The 16,662-nt window shown below is 38.5% G+C and overlaps 1 protein-coding gene and 1 pseudogene across 1 annotated transcript in view; both read right to left on the reverse strand.

The window, feature by feature from the left end:
* SLC26A5 (solute carrier family 26 member 5) overlaps positions 1–16,662 on the reverse strand; it is a 56,127-nt gene extending 39,465 nt beyond the window's left edge. Inside the window, exons 1-2 of the mRNA XM_074340620.2 lie at positions 16,571–16,662; positions 13,130–13,254 (exon numbers count right to left, since the gene is read on the reverse strand). The gene's annotated coding sequence lies outside the window, so the exon portion shown is untranslated. The remainder of the gene's footprint in view (positions 1–13,129; positions 13,255–16,570) is intronic.
* On the reverse strand, positions 7,601–15,728 carry LOC109454146 (MOB kinase activator 1A pseudogene; annotated as a pseudogene).

Here is a 16,662-nt window from a genome sequence, read left to right on the forward strand (position 1 = left end):
ATTAAAGCCCTGAAGCCTATCAATAACCACTTTATTGAAGAAGGCAAAATAACCAAGGGACCAATAAAGGAGACCAAATGACTGTACTCTTATCTGACAGATAATGAGCTTCCAGTGTGCTGACTGAAATTATAATATAAATCACCAAGTTGTAAAGCAAACCCTCACATGAGAAAGGTCACTTCTGAGATGGTCTAAAGAGACAAATCTTCTGGTTAATCCTCCAACAAAAATACTAATTGACAGAAAATCAAATTAACCTAGAGGTTCAAGTCCTATTTTCCACAGCTATAAAAGAAGGGATTTCAAAATAGCTTTAGAACATCCTTCATCATAGATTTCTTGGAGATCATTCAATTTAACTCCTTCACTTTGAAGGTGAGAAAATGGACTCAACTACACTCACTTGGGGGTAAGTGATGTATCCAAAAATATTCTCAAAGCCCAAAACTTGTTTCCTATTCAAAGTAGTCATCAAATTTTAAAGGCACAGATATTTATAACCACAAATTATAACAAAACAGCAGCAACATTTTAAACTCCAGATTAAAAACAAGAATTATGGAGATTCACTATGGTTTTGTGGACGATGCTCCGAATTGGAGGTCAAGGTCAGGGTCTGGCCCTAGTTCTTCACCTCAAGCACCTGAGCCATTCTACGCTGTTATGACAGGGCCAACTCTATCAGGAGATTCCATCCTGAGAAGCACACCAGAATCATTTGGGGAGCTGGGAACCACAGATTTCCAGGCCCTTCAGGACTCTAATATGGTAATTCGGGAACCTGTATTTTTGAAAGCTCATGGAGAGAGACTGACTGACAACCAGTTTGGAAACCAGACTGTGAGCTCCACGAAAGCAGGAACCCAATGCTAGTGATTTCTACACAGTGACTTCTACACAGGCCTCACAAATGCTTGCTGAATAAATATGGAAAAATAACTAGCCTCTCTGGGTCTTAGTTTCTTCATCTTTAAGTAATATTTCCAGGGACAACATTCTGAGACTAGTATTAGGCAAGTTTGTTCAAAATGCCGATTAAGTCTTGGTGCTTAAACTAACTAGGATGGACTCAGTTGTCTGAAACTAAGAACCTCCCCCCCCCCCCCCCCCAGCAGTTCAATAATGCTCTTCTTTGTTTTAAGTTTGAAAGTGAGTGAGTCTTCTTCACCATGGACTGGAGGTATCAGAAGTGAGATAGTCTTAGTTACAGCATCCACCCATCTAGTCAAAGTAATTAACTTACATATTTATAACTCTAGTAATGCATGTTAGTTCATGCTTGTTAGTTCTCCAAGTATACAAGTGCATGCCCAAACTTAACTACATCTTTCACCTAATTTCTCTATGGGTGTCACCATGAACAACTAACAGACAGAAATGTTATCTATTAGGACATTTTTCTACGCTTCCCAGGGCAACAGGATACAAACTTTTCTATAATGTATATAGCATATAGAAAAGGCTTCATGAATTATAATCCAGAAAAAATTTTTTTTCCTAGACTCTTGAATTTTCAACCTCCTTGGACATAGTTATTTTTCACTTAATGACTTTATCAGCCTTTTCCTAAAAGCAATTTGAAAAAGCTGCTTCCTCTTCTCTAAACTTCTGGGACTCTTAACATAGCTAGGATATATTACCTTTTTTTCCTTATTAATAATCATTGATTAATTGCAGTGGCCAAATATGCAGGAAGAGCCAAAGGCCCTAAAATCTATGCAAGTTGGTCCTGAATGTAGACTGTAAGCTCTGTGAGGGCAGGACGATGGTCTCTGCACATCCAGCACACAGCCCGGCATGCAGCAGGCTCCCAGGCGTTTGTTGATTGAATGATCACTGAGTATATCTGAGAGGTGGGTGACTGAGTATTTAGCCTGAGGCTAAATATTGGGGCCCATCCTTGCCCTCTTCTTTTATTTTTATTTTCCTCTAGCAAAGGATTCTTAGATTAGTAATGAGAAAGGCAACATCCTAAGGTAGGCTTTGGGTTCAGAAGGACTGTGTTTGGAGGCTGGCACTGGCACTGGCACCTCACAGCTGTGTGCCTTTTGCACGATCTGTAAGCTTTCTGTCCCTTCATTTGTTTCACTGTAAATGGCAGTCAGGAGTATAGGCTGTGGAGGCACTCAGACCTCAGTGAGTTCCAGTCTGGCTTCTGCCATAATGATAGGACATCTGGCAAGTTATGTGACCTAAGTAGGGTGACCATAAGTCCTAGCTTATACTTGTCCCAGAGTAATCATTACTTCCAAGTGTCCTGGACTGGAAAATAAATCATATGTTTTCTGCAGACTCTTCAGCTATAACACTGAAATAAAAAATAATAAAAACAAACCTCATTATGGATTTGTGAGGAATAAATTAGAAAATGTTTCTAAAATATTATCACGGGGCCTGGTACACAGTAAACGTTCAATAGTTGTGACTATTATTATTACTAGTATGGGCAGGGTACCTAATTTCCCTCAAACTCAGGTTGCTCATTTCTAAATGGGATTAATGATTTTTATTTATTTTTATTTAATTGTCTCTTTAAATCACTAACATTCACATGGCTCAAAAATTCATGTGTAAAAAGAATTCAAGTTCTCACTTCCATTCCATGGCTGGGAGGCAACTAGGGTGTCAGTTTCCTGTGTGTCTTTCCAGAGATATTTTATACACAAGCAGATCTGAGTATATAATCTTCTTCCCATGAATGGTGGCATGACTTAATACCATTCCGCACCTCGCTTTTTCACTTAACAACATCAGTACAAACGAGTTCCTCATTCATTTATTTTTTAAATAGCTGCATAGCATGCCACTGTACGGATGTTGCATAATTTGTCTAGCCAATCCTCACAGTGCCAATCCTGCACTGAGGGCTGATGTAAGAAATATAAAACACTTAGAAGAAGGTACTCAATAGATATTTATTATTACCTTTTTAATCATCTCACACTTATTTCCTTTAACCTACTCCATTTCTCAAAGCCTTCGGTCCCCATGTATTCATTCATTCAGTACAAAACCATCATGCCATGCAAAAATGTTTCAATTCCATTAAAGAAACGGAACCCCTTCCAGCACTAATTTGTTGTGATGGCATAAGTTGAGAAATTGCAAGATTTATTTTCCAACTAGGAACACTTGAAAGATCATTAATACTCACAAGATATGCCTCCAGAATCTTCTTTGGAGTAAAAATTTCAGTAATTCAAATTGGTGCTTAAGTTTGAATGACAGATATTTTAATAAGAAAAGTTCTCTACTTTAAGTGAAAATGGAAGAAGAATCTACTGGTTTACCAGTCATTTCTTATCAGTAGTTCCATACAGGACAAAGGAGGATGGGAATATAGTCAAATAACTAGAGCATAAGACTTCAAATTGGAACCTGTACCTGCCTTTTACGGTCCTATAAGACCTGGTCCTATTTGACCTCTCCAGTTCCATTTCCTATAACCACCCAAAACACAATGCTTTTGAGTGCTTTTGGTATTCTATGAACATTTCCTATTGATTTTTACCTTTCACTTCTCTGTGCAGAATCACATGCCCTTGCTCTTGCCTTCTACCCATTATTTGAGAGCACTTGGAATTCAGTATCCTCTCTGAGGCCTTCCTTGACTTGTAGTCTTGCTTTTCATTTTGTTAAGATCGCCATGCTTCATAAACACCAAATCACAACAAGTGGGAATACATGGCTATAATTAATATAACTTAGATAAAATTAGATAAAAATTTTGACATAATTACTCTCATACACAGTTAATGAGGCATCATGCATAAGAGCATGATTTCTGAAGTGAGCAGACCTAAATTCCATACAGGGGAACATACAATTTGGAGGATGGGAACAAGAGAGTGTCGGAAAGAAAATACGGACATTTAGGAAATGAGATCAACGGCCTTTGATATATAAATCCTGTTACTTCCCCCCTTCTTATTCTAAAAGTAATATAGGACCACTGTGAAAATTTGAAAAATTTCCATTTTTCTAATGCTTAAGCGATACATATTAAATGTATATTATAAATGCATACATTTGTACATATATAATGTATATCTACATGGCTGAGATACTGTCTTAACAATTTTGCATTAAAGTCTTTTTAACTTAACATTATGTCATAAACGTTTTGCCATGTCAATAAATAATTTCAGAAGCATAATTTTTAATAGTTGCATATTTTCTAATATATATGTACCATGATTTAGTTAACTACTTTCCTTATTATTAGATACAGGCTATTTCCAGATTTTTGCTATTATATGTGAGATTTTGTTTTTTATCTGTGTGAGTTTATGTGTGTGATAGTAATAAAAAATACTTCATATTTAAATAATGCTAATGTTCATTTTAAGTATTAGGTAACTTACAAAGTGAGCACATAAAAACTACAAATTGGCTTAAAATAAGATGAATGGTAGACATTTAAATGAGCTTACTTATATACAATAACAGTTAAACATAATTATAGTAGTTAGCATTTATTGAGACTATGCAATTAAACAATCACAGCATCCATGCAAGGTAAGAATTAGCCACATTTTTCGGATGAAGAATCTGTGGCTCCCATGGGATTGGACTGTAATTTAGGTCTGCTCACTTCAGAAATCATGCTCTTATGCATGATGCCTCATTAACTGTGTATGAGAGTAATTATGTCAAAATTTTTATCTAATTTTATCTAAGTTATATTAATTATAGCCATGTATTCCCACTTGTTGTGATTTGGTGTTTATGAAGCATGGCGATCTTAACAAAATGAAAAGCAAGACTACAAGTCAAGGAAGGCCTCAGAGAGGATACTGAATTCCAAGTGCTCTCAAATAATGGGTAGAAGGCAAGAGCAAGGGCATGTGATTCTGCACAGAGAAGTGAAAGGTAAAAATCAATAGGAAATGTTCATAGAATACCAAAAGCACTCAAAAGCATTGTGTTTTGGGTGGTTATAGGAAATGGAACTGGAGAGGTCAAATAGGACCAGGTCTTATAGGACCGTAAAAGGCAGGTACAGGTTCCAATTTGAAGTCTTATGCTCTAGTTATTTGACTATATTCCCACCCTCCTTTGTCCTGTATGGAACTACTGATCAAAACCATCACGCCATGCAAAAACGTTTCAATTCCATTAAAGAAACGGAACCCCTTCCAGCACTAATTTGTTGCGATGGCATAAGTTGAGAAATTGCAAGATTTATTTTCCAACTAGGAACACTTGAAAGACCATTAATACTCACAAGATATGCCTCCAGAATCTTCTTTGGAGTAAAAATTTCAGTAATTCAAATTGGTGCTTAAGTTTGAATGACAGATATTTTAATAAGAAAAGTTCTCTACTTTAAGTGAAAATGGAAGAAGAATCTACTGGTTTACCAGTCATTTCTTTTCCTAAAATAATAACTTGGGTCAAAATAATACACACACGAAAAAACTGCAAGTATTATGGAAGGGCTAATCAGAAAAAGAAACAGTTCCCTCTCCCACTTCTCCTCAATTCTAGCTCTATTCCCTAAAGCAACCATTTTCTTAAAATCATTTTTGTTTTTAGTTCTTCCGTGGGTTTATTTTTAACTTGAAATCAGCTATTAGTATTTTGGGTGGGACTTGTGTGGATCTGTTCTGTGCATTTAGCATCTTTGTCTCTGACACTAAATGCTAGCAACACCCAACGGCCAAATCTCTAGGATTGAGAACCACTGCTCTAAGTAATATAATTATATGGCTTTTTTTTGATTTATCAAATTTAGACATTATCTATAAATGCTTACCATGAAAAATGAATATTTACGTCTACTACTCCCTACTATTTTTTGCCAGATTATATTACTATTTTAATTGGTTTACTTATGTAACCAATATAGGCTAATTCATCCTCTATTCTCTTCTTCTGGAATTTCTATTAGACGTTCATTAGAGCTTCTCATTCTATCATTGTGTCTTTTAATCTCTCATCTTTTCCATCTTTTTATCTCAGTGGGCTGATTCCAGATAGTTTTCTCAGATTTGGCCTCCAGTTTATTACTAATCAAACTTTGCCTCTAATATGTTGTTTAATTAAACACAATTCAATGTTTATATTTTTAATTTTATATCTCCTTTTTGAAATATGCTGTTCTTTTTTATAGTGTACTACTTTCCCTTTGGTTTTCCATTCTTTTTATCCCTTTAATAATTTTTAACACACTTATTAGTTTGTTCATACATTTCCATTATTTTAAATTCTTGGGGATCTGATTCTTCCACAGTGGTACCTCGGTTTTCGAATGTAATACGTTCTGGAAGACCGTTTGAGTTCTGAAAGGTTGGAAAACAGCCGACAGCTAGGCCTCAGGATCTTGCACTCAGTGGAAGCCGTGTGACATGTTCGACTTCCGAGACGTGTTTGAAAACCGAAGCATTTACTTCAGGGTTTACGGCATTCATAAACCGAAATGTTCGTCAACAGAGACGTTCGAAAACCGAGGTACCGCTGTATTTGTTTTGTTTGCTCATACTCTTTGATGGTGGTTTATAGATTTTAAAAATTGTGAGCTCATATTAAATAAGGGGTGGGGAGTGGTTTCCTGTTTCCCTGGCCTTGAGGCCATGTCTTCTTTCCAGCTTTGAATGGTACGACCCCATCCTCACACCCTGGAATCTGTATTCCACTCAGAAACTCCTAAGGGATGTGCTTAGTATGAGCTTGCACTTGCTGCTCATCCTAAGTTTTCCTTAAGTTTTATCCTTATTAGGATAAAGTTTGTACATTTCTACAGTAGTCTTAACTAAGTCTCAAGTCACAATAAAAATATATAGAAGTAATTTTTTTTAAAAAAGGAAACAAACAAAATATCATGTACTCTTAGTACTTTCTTCCATTTTCCTATCCAGAATTTCAAGGCCTCTGAAAGAAAAACATGAATGAAAATAGTGATTTTGAGACCTAAATTGGTCATAATTTTTGCAAGTTTTCTTTTTCTCAGCCAAAAGCTACATATTAAAATTAATCTGAATGAAGTATTTCAAAATAAAGATCTACAAGACCGTCCTTAGATGCCTTAAAAAATTTATTTCTGATACACAATCCTAAACATTTAGATAGGTTCATATGTGAATAAAATCTCAAATAAAGATTTAAAAAATAAAGTCATTTTATAAATAACTCCGGTTACTCCCATACATGTCATATGATGATTTAAATTGCAATCATGAATTGTGAAAAAATATACATACATGTATTATCTATAAAGACAGATATACATCTATACAACTTCAAACTAAAAGGTTTATCCAAAGTGATACAAATATTCTAAATCTTAAGGAAACTTAAAAATACCTTTTCTATATGTAAAATAAAAGTAGAATGAGACAGACCTGATTGTGTTATTGGGAAATTTGTTGTGGAATCTTGTTGATAAATAATGGTGAAAATTCTTAATAACCATTATGCTGTCATCTGAAACAGACTAAATCGTTTACTTCAGTAAGTGAATAATAAGTAAACTGATAAACTGCAGGTTAATAACCATATATTATAACCAAGTGTGACTCTATGACAGTAACAGAAGTGGTCACACAGTGCCTCAGATTTGGCTGTGTCCTGAATTTCTCACTGTGAAGTTATTAGGTCAAACTATCTTTGCCACAGCCATAAAGTTTTTGGGAAATGGGACACCAGTCTTAGCAGGAAAAAGAGTTTCATCATCAAGTTGATCCTGAACCAAAGTTATCAAATAGTCAATGTATTTTGGTGCAGAACATTTGATTGCCTTTTTAATATTAGTACCATTTGTGCTTTTTAATATTAGTACCATCTGCCCAATGATATTCATAGTTTCAACCTGCAGACATGACTGGATAGTTTGCTTCAGTGCAGAATTCTGCAATAGTTGCATATAACATGTTGATCTGGTTGAAGAAATCCATTGTTAATGGCAATCCATTCAATGAGATCCTTTCCCTCTAGCAACATAACAGCTTGTCTCAGATTCCCACTTCCTACTGCATGTTTTAAGAGTTCATACTGATGAGACCCTTCGGAGATATTCTTCTTTGGTTTGAATGTTTCAGAAGAGTGAGTGCTAAAGAGGAAACTCTATTCTCAGAGGGCAGGGGAAGGGCCACTGGCCCCACTGTGTTTAAGATTCCGAGTAGGTAAAGGAACCTAACTGTGCTTTATCCTTTCCTTTTGTGTGTTTGCACTGGAGGGGGGAATGTATGAGTCAACTTAGTCCTCCAGTTGCTAGAAGTCCCATTTTCAGAACTGTGTGAATATTGTTCATTACTGGTTTTATCTTTTAAATAGAATTTACTTAATTCTTCTTACACTTATTCTTCTTGGAGCTCACTACTTGTTCTAATTTGTATCAATTTCTTTCTAAGCCTGGTACACATCTGTCAGCCTGGGATTTTATTTTAATTGCATTGGGGAGTTGTATTCTTTTTTATTTCCCATCTTCCTCCTTTTTCTTTTCTACCCTTATTTTGCTGGAGCATATCCTTAGGTGATTGTTTCAGAAAGGGTACTTGGAAGTAAGTGGCCTGAGTCTTTGAATGTCTGAAAATGCTTGCATTTCACTCTCACACTTAATTGATAATTTTAATGGCAATAGAATTTTAATGTCAAAATAATTTTCCCTCATCATTTTGAAGGCAATGCTCCATTACAGTTTAGTATTCAGTTCACTGATGAGAAGCTATATGTCAATCTTAAGTGACTTTATTTTCCCTTTGAGAAAGTTTTAGGAGCCTCTCTGTATCTTTGACTTTGAAATTTTATACTGATTTTATCCCTGTATGGATTTCCCCTCCCCCACTAATTTGATGGACACTTTTTATTTCATACTTTTCCTCAACTACAGGAAATTGTTTTCCTAGTATTTCTTTGTCAACTTCCTCCCCTCCATTTTCTTTGCTTTCTCTTTCTAGAGCTCCAATAGGCTGGTATAGTAATTACTGAACTGCTTTTCTATGCTTGTTTTCCAGCATGTATATTCTCCATCTTTTTGACAGTTGTGCATTCCAGAAGATTTCTTAAACTGTATCTTTGAAGCCCTCTAATAAATTACTTTTATTTTAAAAATAATTAAAACAATTTCAAGATCTTTTTTGTCTGTTTTCTGTTTGCTCTTTCTTAGTAGAAGTCTGCCTTTGTTATATGGAAACAATATCTTTTTAATCACACATATCTGCAATAATAACCTGCCATATAAAGGAACATCAAAAATGTCCAAGATAAACAGTTAATAATGCCAGAGGGGATATCAATTAAAATAACTTTTTTAAAAAATCTGAGTACCCTCAGAGTGGTTAAAAAGATATATATGACTTCATTGACTTTTCTGTATAACTGGTGTCACTTTCTTCCACTACATGTTATATGAGTGTTTCCAGGATAGGATTCTTCCCGGAATGAATGAGCGTGTGCCAAGCCCAAATTGGTCAGCTATGATTCAGCTCTCACTGAATGTTGGCTTCCATTTTTAAATGTTCTTTACATTGAGGTTTGATTTACATATGGTGAACTGTACGGATCAACGTATGGTTTCATGAGTTATACCATGCATTTCAGACTAATATAAATAAAACCTTTTTACCGTCCAGAATTTTCTCTGTGTCCCTACCCCTGCCACACCTCCATTGCAGGTAGCTTCAGTTCTGATTTCTATCTGCATAGATTAGTTTTGCCTATTCTAGAACTTCATATAAATAGAACATCCAATTTTTAAAGGGAACTTGAAACTACATTTTAATGAAAACTTTCTTAATTTTTCAATTGTTGGAAGCGAACACAAATTTTTATTAAATAATGTGCAGACCCAACAGTCTAAATTCATCCCACCAGTAACGTAACCACTTTGGGTCTAGGCTACAGTATAAACCAAGAAAATACTTTTTCTAAATTTACTAATTTCTCTCATGATTCTTGGTCTTGGAACTCACAGTTTTTATTTTTTAGTGCCTAGCAGCACATTCTTTAAAACAGAAGGGTAGGCCTAACCTTCAGGACATCAGAAAGCAAGGAGAAAGGGAGACTGAATCCCTCTTTATAGCCTGCCTTGGGGAAAAGGAACCACCAGGGAAAGAATGGGTACAGGCTGGTGGAATTGTGGGTAATTGATTTAGTGGGTAAAGGCCAGCTGGAGAACATCTAGAGGGTGTAACAAAGAAGGAAGGAGAACACGAGGCTGCTATTTTGACTAAACAGTAAGAAACCATCTTCATATCACCTTACAAGTATCCCAATGAAATGGCCCGACGAGGTCCTGTATGATCTTCAGCAACCGCCCCCGCCCCCCAACTCGCCTGCCCCAAACCGCCCCTTTCTGTGCTGATTTCATTTCTTTCTACTTCCCACCTTGTGACTGCTCCAGACACTCAGACCTTCTTGCTGCTTTGTGAACATGCCAGGCACACACCTGCCTCAGGGACTTTGTGTTGGCTAGAAAGCTCCACACCCAGGTAGTTTTATACCTTTTTTTTTTTTAATCACCTTTAAGTCTATGCTCAACATCACTTTCTCAGGCCACCTTATTTTAAATATTATCCAGCTACTCCTCCACTGTCTTCTCCCCAGGTTTATATTTCTCCATAGCATTCATCACATCTAACCCATATTGTATTTTACTTCGTTCTTTTCTGTGTTCACTCCTTCCTTCACAAGATTTAAAGCAACATAAGGACAGGTACGTAACAGGAATTCATTAGACATTTGTTGAACAAATGAGTGGATCAAGGAAGAAAGGAGGGAAGACATAAAAAACACTGCTAGTTTTGGTGATTGTTATTAAAAGTGTTCAACAAAATGGATTAGTTAAGAAAATTATCATTTCTAATTATCTTCCAACATTTAATTGTTCTGAGACAGTAAAGATTTAAAAAGCAAACTAATGGTAATCTTATGAACCCGAACAACCCTGACTATACTTACTATCTTCAAAAATTAGATTTGTGGGAGGACAAATGCTTATATATAAACACTTAACTGGGTGTTTGAGTTTACTACTAATTAAGTTTTTCATTAGATCTAAAGTGATGACAAAATCCATCTTTCCCTAGTATCTTTATTTCTCCCTTAATTCATTTTAAGAAGTAGGCAAAGAATAACTTATGAAACAACAACACAGCATGTGCCCAATATTGCTAAATCTTTGGGAACAATGATCAGCAATAAACACATGAAATGAAGCCCGTCCTAGAAAACGTTTTTTATGGCAGTGAGTACAACCAGCTCTAGCTGGATGGAGAGGTGGTGGCTGAGCTGGTCCTGTAGTTCTCCAACAGAGTTTAGACACAAGGTAAGGACAGTTCTTCTGTGACACAAAGATAAAGAAGTCTGGTGCCAGAAGCTTTTCACTCAGAAAAAATATTCCCCAGTGTAAGATATTGTTTAGAATTAAGTCAGGCCCTGCGACTGGTCAATGCTGGATTAGACCACGTAGTCTAGGCCGCTGGTTCACCCATTAAGACCCACTCCATGCACCATGTGTGGGAGACTGCAGGGGACACATGGGCGTAAGCCCATATTTGCCAACACAGAGCGGCTGGGATACAACGATTTACCTAAATTTTAGATGGCTTGAGAATAAATTTGTAGCAGCTATAAGACCAATAGTAGAGAGAAAATAAAGAAATTAAGTGTAGCTCCTTGTAATCCACGGGCCTTCTGACCCTTCTTCTACATTTTCCCCTTAAAGCCTTTTCCTCTTTTGTCAACTCATATCCATCTCTCTTTTACTGATCTGATGGTCACACATACATTGTTTTTTATTTTTTTCCTTCTGCTAAGTGTTTGGGATATAAAGGGAGTAGGAGAAAAAAGGAGTAGGATGAACAGAAATAAATTCCATGGATTACAATTTAATAAATTATATCTTTAAATCTAAGAATAATTTTCGAGGTGTGAACATCTGCAGAATTTACAATGTATCGGCATCGAGATTAAGTCCCAACAAATGATTAAGGTAAACAATGTGCTCTTTTTTTCCTATCCCAGTTCTGGTAACTCGATAGTCTACAACTACTTGAGAAGGTGTGAGGATCATTTTTTTATCTCAGTTTGGACACAGAAGCTCACATTTCAGCAACGATCAAGCTGATCGTACTTATCCTTTGCTGACACCTTTCTCCTCCACCCCAACAAGTCACAGATCACCTCTAGGAGAAAATTTCAATAGGCTATTAAACACTGGCATGGATACCGAGAGAAGAGAGCTAATCCTCTCTAGGGACCTTCAGGAACAGCTAATCATCTTGGATAGGCAGAGTTACACCTAATTCAGTCCATCAAAATGTACTGGGTGCTGAGAACTCGCAAAGCATTGTGGGAATACTGAACTGGTGAGGGGGCACAACACCTTCCCTGAGTAAACTGAAATTGATTTGGACTGCTTCTTAGAAAGGCATGTTTAGGCTTGGTTACCATTAAGTGTATGTAATAGTGTATACCGATTATGTATAAAAGGAATTTTGTGGGCCTGCTTTCTATCTTTAGGTGACACAGTCTTAGAACCACGCCATAATGATTATTTAACCCAGTAAATCTCAATCCTGGCTAGGCATTAGTGTCTTCTGGTGTGTGTATGTGTGTGCCTGGCTGGTGGGGGGGGGGTGCTTAAAAAAAATAGAGATGTCTGGGCCTGCCCCAGTCCAATTAAATCAGAATCTCTGACCCAGTTTTTTTTTTTTTTAAAACAAACTCTCCAGGTGGTTCATATTCATTAAGAACTACTAATCCCATATGACACTCTAATTTTTCACACAGAAAAATTAAGGTCCAAAGAATTTAGTTGACTTGTTACTTGCCTAAGATCACATACCTAGTTAATGGCAGAATATTGATCAAAATCATGATCTCCATTAATTTACTCATCTCATACATTTCTCTCAGTGACATTCCAGGGTTGTGACCAGTCACCTACCCAGCAGTTGTTACTCAAGGATAAGGTAAGTCAAAACTGATTTATATCTAAGGATCAGTTAGGCTGATCCCGATCCAAGTTAAAAGGGGAGAGTAAGCTGTGATGGTTCTGGCATTCTCTCTCTTAGTGTGATTCAGGCCTCTGGACATGTTAAGGAATCCTTTGGTCCAGGTAAAATCCATCACTACTTATGACCTACTCTCCCATTTTACTAGTTCCAGGGGGCCCTTTACTTACTCAGATCCAACGTGTAGCACAAGGGGGCAGGGAACAGGGTCCCCAGCTGGGAGATCTAGGGCAGTTTAGTGAAACCTTGATCAGTAGGGATGAGAGCTGGAGAAGGAAGAGCTGGCTCCTCGTCCCTAGGGATAGAAGAAAGGAAAGTTAATTCACAGTTGCTAGTTTGTTCTTTGAAAGAAGTTATGTCCAAAATGTTTCTTAATGCTGTCCATTCCAAATAGCAACCAAGTCTCTCCCAAGACACAACTACTGTTATCACAGTGGTTTACACTGAAATGGTAATTATATAATAAAAAATGAAAATAAATAAACATATTTCACTCCAAAATGTGAACTACTAGTGTGTGTGTGTGTATGTGTGTGTGTGTGTGTGAGAGAGAGAGAGAGACAGAGAGAGAGAGAGAGAGGTCAAATTTTGAACTCAACCATCCCCATACTTAACAATTCATGGCTACCAAAGTTGGCATGTGAGAAAATATCCTGAAAGGGGAAAATCATCTCAGAAGCACTTTCCTTGAGAAGAACAAGAAAATTTGAAAAATGAGATTCATAATTTTCAAGATAAAAGCTGATCTTCACCAACTTAAAAATCAATGGGACTAATATGTCTTTAGTCTTTTACAAATAACACAATTATTACTCCCCATTCACAGAACACTTACTCAAAAGGCCAGGTATTTATTCCTTTCGAAATTAAATTAAATTATATCCACTCAATTTGTGGATTTACCCACATCCTTGCTTCATTTCCTTTTTCTCCATTTACCTACCTTCTGACTAATTCACTGCCTTTGTTCTAAAATTGACATCTCATTCCTGGGCACCATAAATCCTTTGAAAGACATGAAACATTTTGAATAGGTGTGCATTTTTTTCTGGCAACAAAGTCCCTAGCTTTGGCCAGATTTTTAAAAAGACCTGTCTCCTCCTCAAAGCTCCATAGAGTACAACTCTTTTCAAAGGTGATGTTGGGGAGATGATGACATTGATGGTGGTATCTACAATGAACGATTGTATGAAATTGGCCTCTGGATCTATCCTCCAAAAGGATGGATTTAGATGAAATAGGTTGGGAAGCACCAGAGGATTAAATTTATTCATGTCTTCTGTCATGCAAGATTCCATTAGTTTGAAACCAAAGGAAAGGAAACCGATCATCTCATTTTTCTTGCTGATTTTGACTTTATTAACTCAATGGTAATTCAAATGATAGGAAAAATGGGACATATCTACTTATTTAAGTTGTACTTCCTAGAAAAACCTTTTACTTTGGAATTACTAAAATGCTAACTACTTACAATGGTAGAAAAGAATCACAAAATGATTAGGAGGACACCAGGGGAAACTCTTGGCCTTCAGAATGAAATTAAAGATCAAATGTTTTTGATTTTAAATTGAATAGGCAGTGCAAACCTTACAAACCAGTCCACTGTTGTTGCTGGTGTTTGAATTGGAAAATTCCTCCATCATCCATTTTCTGCCGCTTTTAGCAAAGCGCCTCATGCAGGGAAGGTGCTCAAATACTTGTTGGATTGAGTCAATTCTTTTGGTATCGCTCATAAATTAATGAGCAACGTGTAACTCTGTATAGTTTCAGAGTAGTTAAAGAGAGAAAAAAAGAAATGCTACGTAACAGAATTGGGGCTTCAGGTGTTACCTAATAGACTAGAGTGCTTTCCAGCAGTGCACTTAAGATATCAGCCATAGCAACCTTACCTAGGAATTCTTCACCCTAAGTTTCTTTCTAATGCAAATTAGTTTGAATTTCTCTCTCCTGTCTCCTGCACCCTGCCTGAAACTCTTCTGATACAAAGAAATACTACAGCAATTAGGATTGCCTGGCAAAAACCTATTTCAAATTTCATTTCAAAAAGGGTCACCCAGTTGATTCTTGAACAATGCAGAGGTTAGGGGTGCCGACCCCTGTGCAGTCAAAAATCTAAGTATAACTGTTGACTCCCCCAAAACTTAACTACTGATAGCTATCTGTTGACCTGGAGCCTTACCCATAACATAAACAGTCGATTAACACACATTTTATATGTTATATGTATTATATACAGTATTCTTACAATGAAGTAAGCTAGAGAAAAAAACATTAAGAAAATCATGAGGAAGTGCATTTACAGTACTGTACCTATTTACTGAAAAAAATCTGTGTACAAGTGGACCCACAGAGTTCAAACAGGTGTTGTTCGAGGGTCAGTTGTACTTCCTATCACATACTTCAAATTCCCCTCCTTTTCCAAGCTAACCTTAGATTACACATTTATGTCTAATGTACATTGTTCCCAGTTTTCAGACAAGAAAAAGCCGTTCTCCCCAAATTGCCATTTTTCTTACAAACTGTTCCATTCATATTTTTAAAATTCTAGACCCCAGATTGATAACCGCGAGGAAAAGACACTTCCCCGCCTCACTCACAGCCTGACTGCTTCACAGTTGGCCGACCCTTGTTTTTCATCTTAGAGGACTTGACTGTCACCAAGACCGCCCAGCGCGCCCCCAAGGCTGGAACTGGCCCAGAGTGCGCACTCAGTGGGGCGGTCAGGGCCGGGAAACGGAGTTCCTGCTCACCGGTCTTGACTAAACCCATGCCAAGAGCTTTCAGAGCGTAGAACGTCAGAACCGCTATCTATGGTGGGAGAGCGCCTACCACGATAAGGGCTTAGGAAGGAGAAGGGTTTTCGGCAGGAGGCCGCCACTGCCAAGTTTCAGGGCAGGAGGGCTCTTCGTAACCCCTTGGTTAACGGAGGTGCCGGAGACCCGAAGTTCATGCTTTCCCGGGGCGCTGGGGGTGGGGTGCGCTGGGGAGAGGGGGGAGCTGCGCTGACTGGACCCCCGCGCAGGCAGAAGCGGGCCGACCCACCCCGGCGTCCCTGGAGGCAGCGCCTGGCCTCCGGAGAAGGCGACAACACCTACTGTTTTTTTCTTAAGAAAATCCATGGGGATACGAACAGGCCAGAACGACGTAAGAAGGCGTCGTGCCACAGCAGGGCCAGGATGAGGGCGTGTAGGGAGCAGCATCAGGGCGCGTGGGAAGTTAGGCAAACAGCGCTGCCCAGAGCACAGGGCTGCCTGAGAAGCCGAGGGAATCAAACGTCTGCCGAGCTGCAGACGTCGGGTAAGGCGCCCACGCTGCCCCGGCTGCGGGAGGGCTCACGGGAGGTTTGCCAAGGACCGCACGTCTTGAGAGTCTCCTGCCACGATGTAGAGACAGCGCGGCTGTGGGCAAGGCGTTGGTTGACTATTATTTTTAGGAAAGACTGAAAGCCAGAGACAGAGCGGAGACAGAACTGCCAGGAGAGGCGGCGACACCGAGCGTCTCCGCGGGGGTCGCCCCTGGCCCGCAGCGCCGCAGACGCGCCCGCTCCTCCGGCCTCTGCGCCCAGGTCGGCCCCCGACGCCCCGACCCCGCGGCCGCCCGCGCGCACTCACCGGCCCGCGCTGCCCGGGACTGCTCTGGGCGGAGCCGCCGCCCCGCCGCGCTCCGGAGCCGCTGCCGCCTCGACGCCGCGCCTCTGCCTCCC

The sequence above is a fragment of the Rhinolophus sinicus genome, chromosome 4, assembly GCF_057876585.1.
Source record: "Rhinolophus sinicus isolate RSI-liver-muscle chromosome 4, RSI-T2T, whole genome shotgun sequence".
NCBI lineage: Eukaryota > Metazoa > Chordata > Mammalia > Chiroptera > Rhinolophidae > Rhinolophus > Rhinolophus sinicus.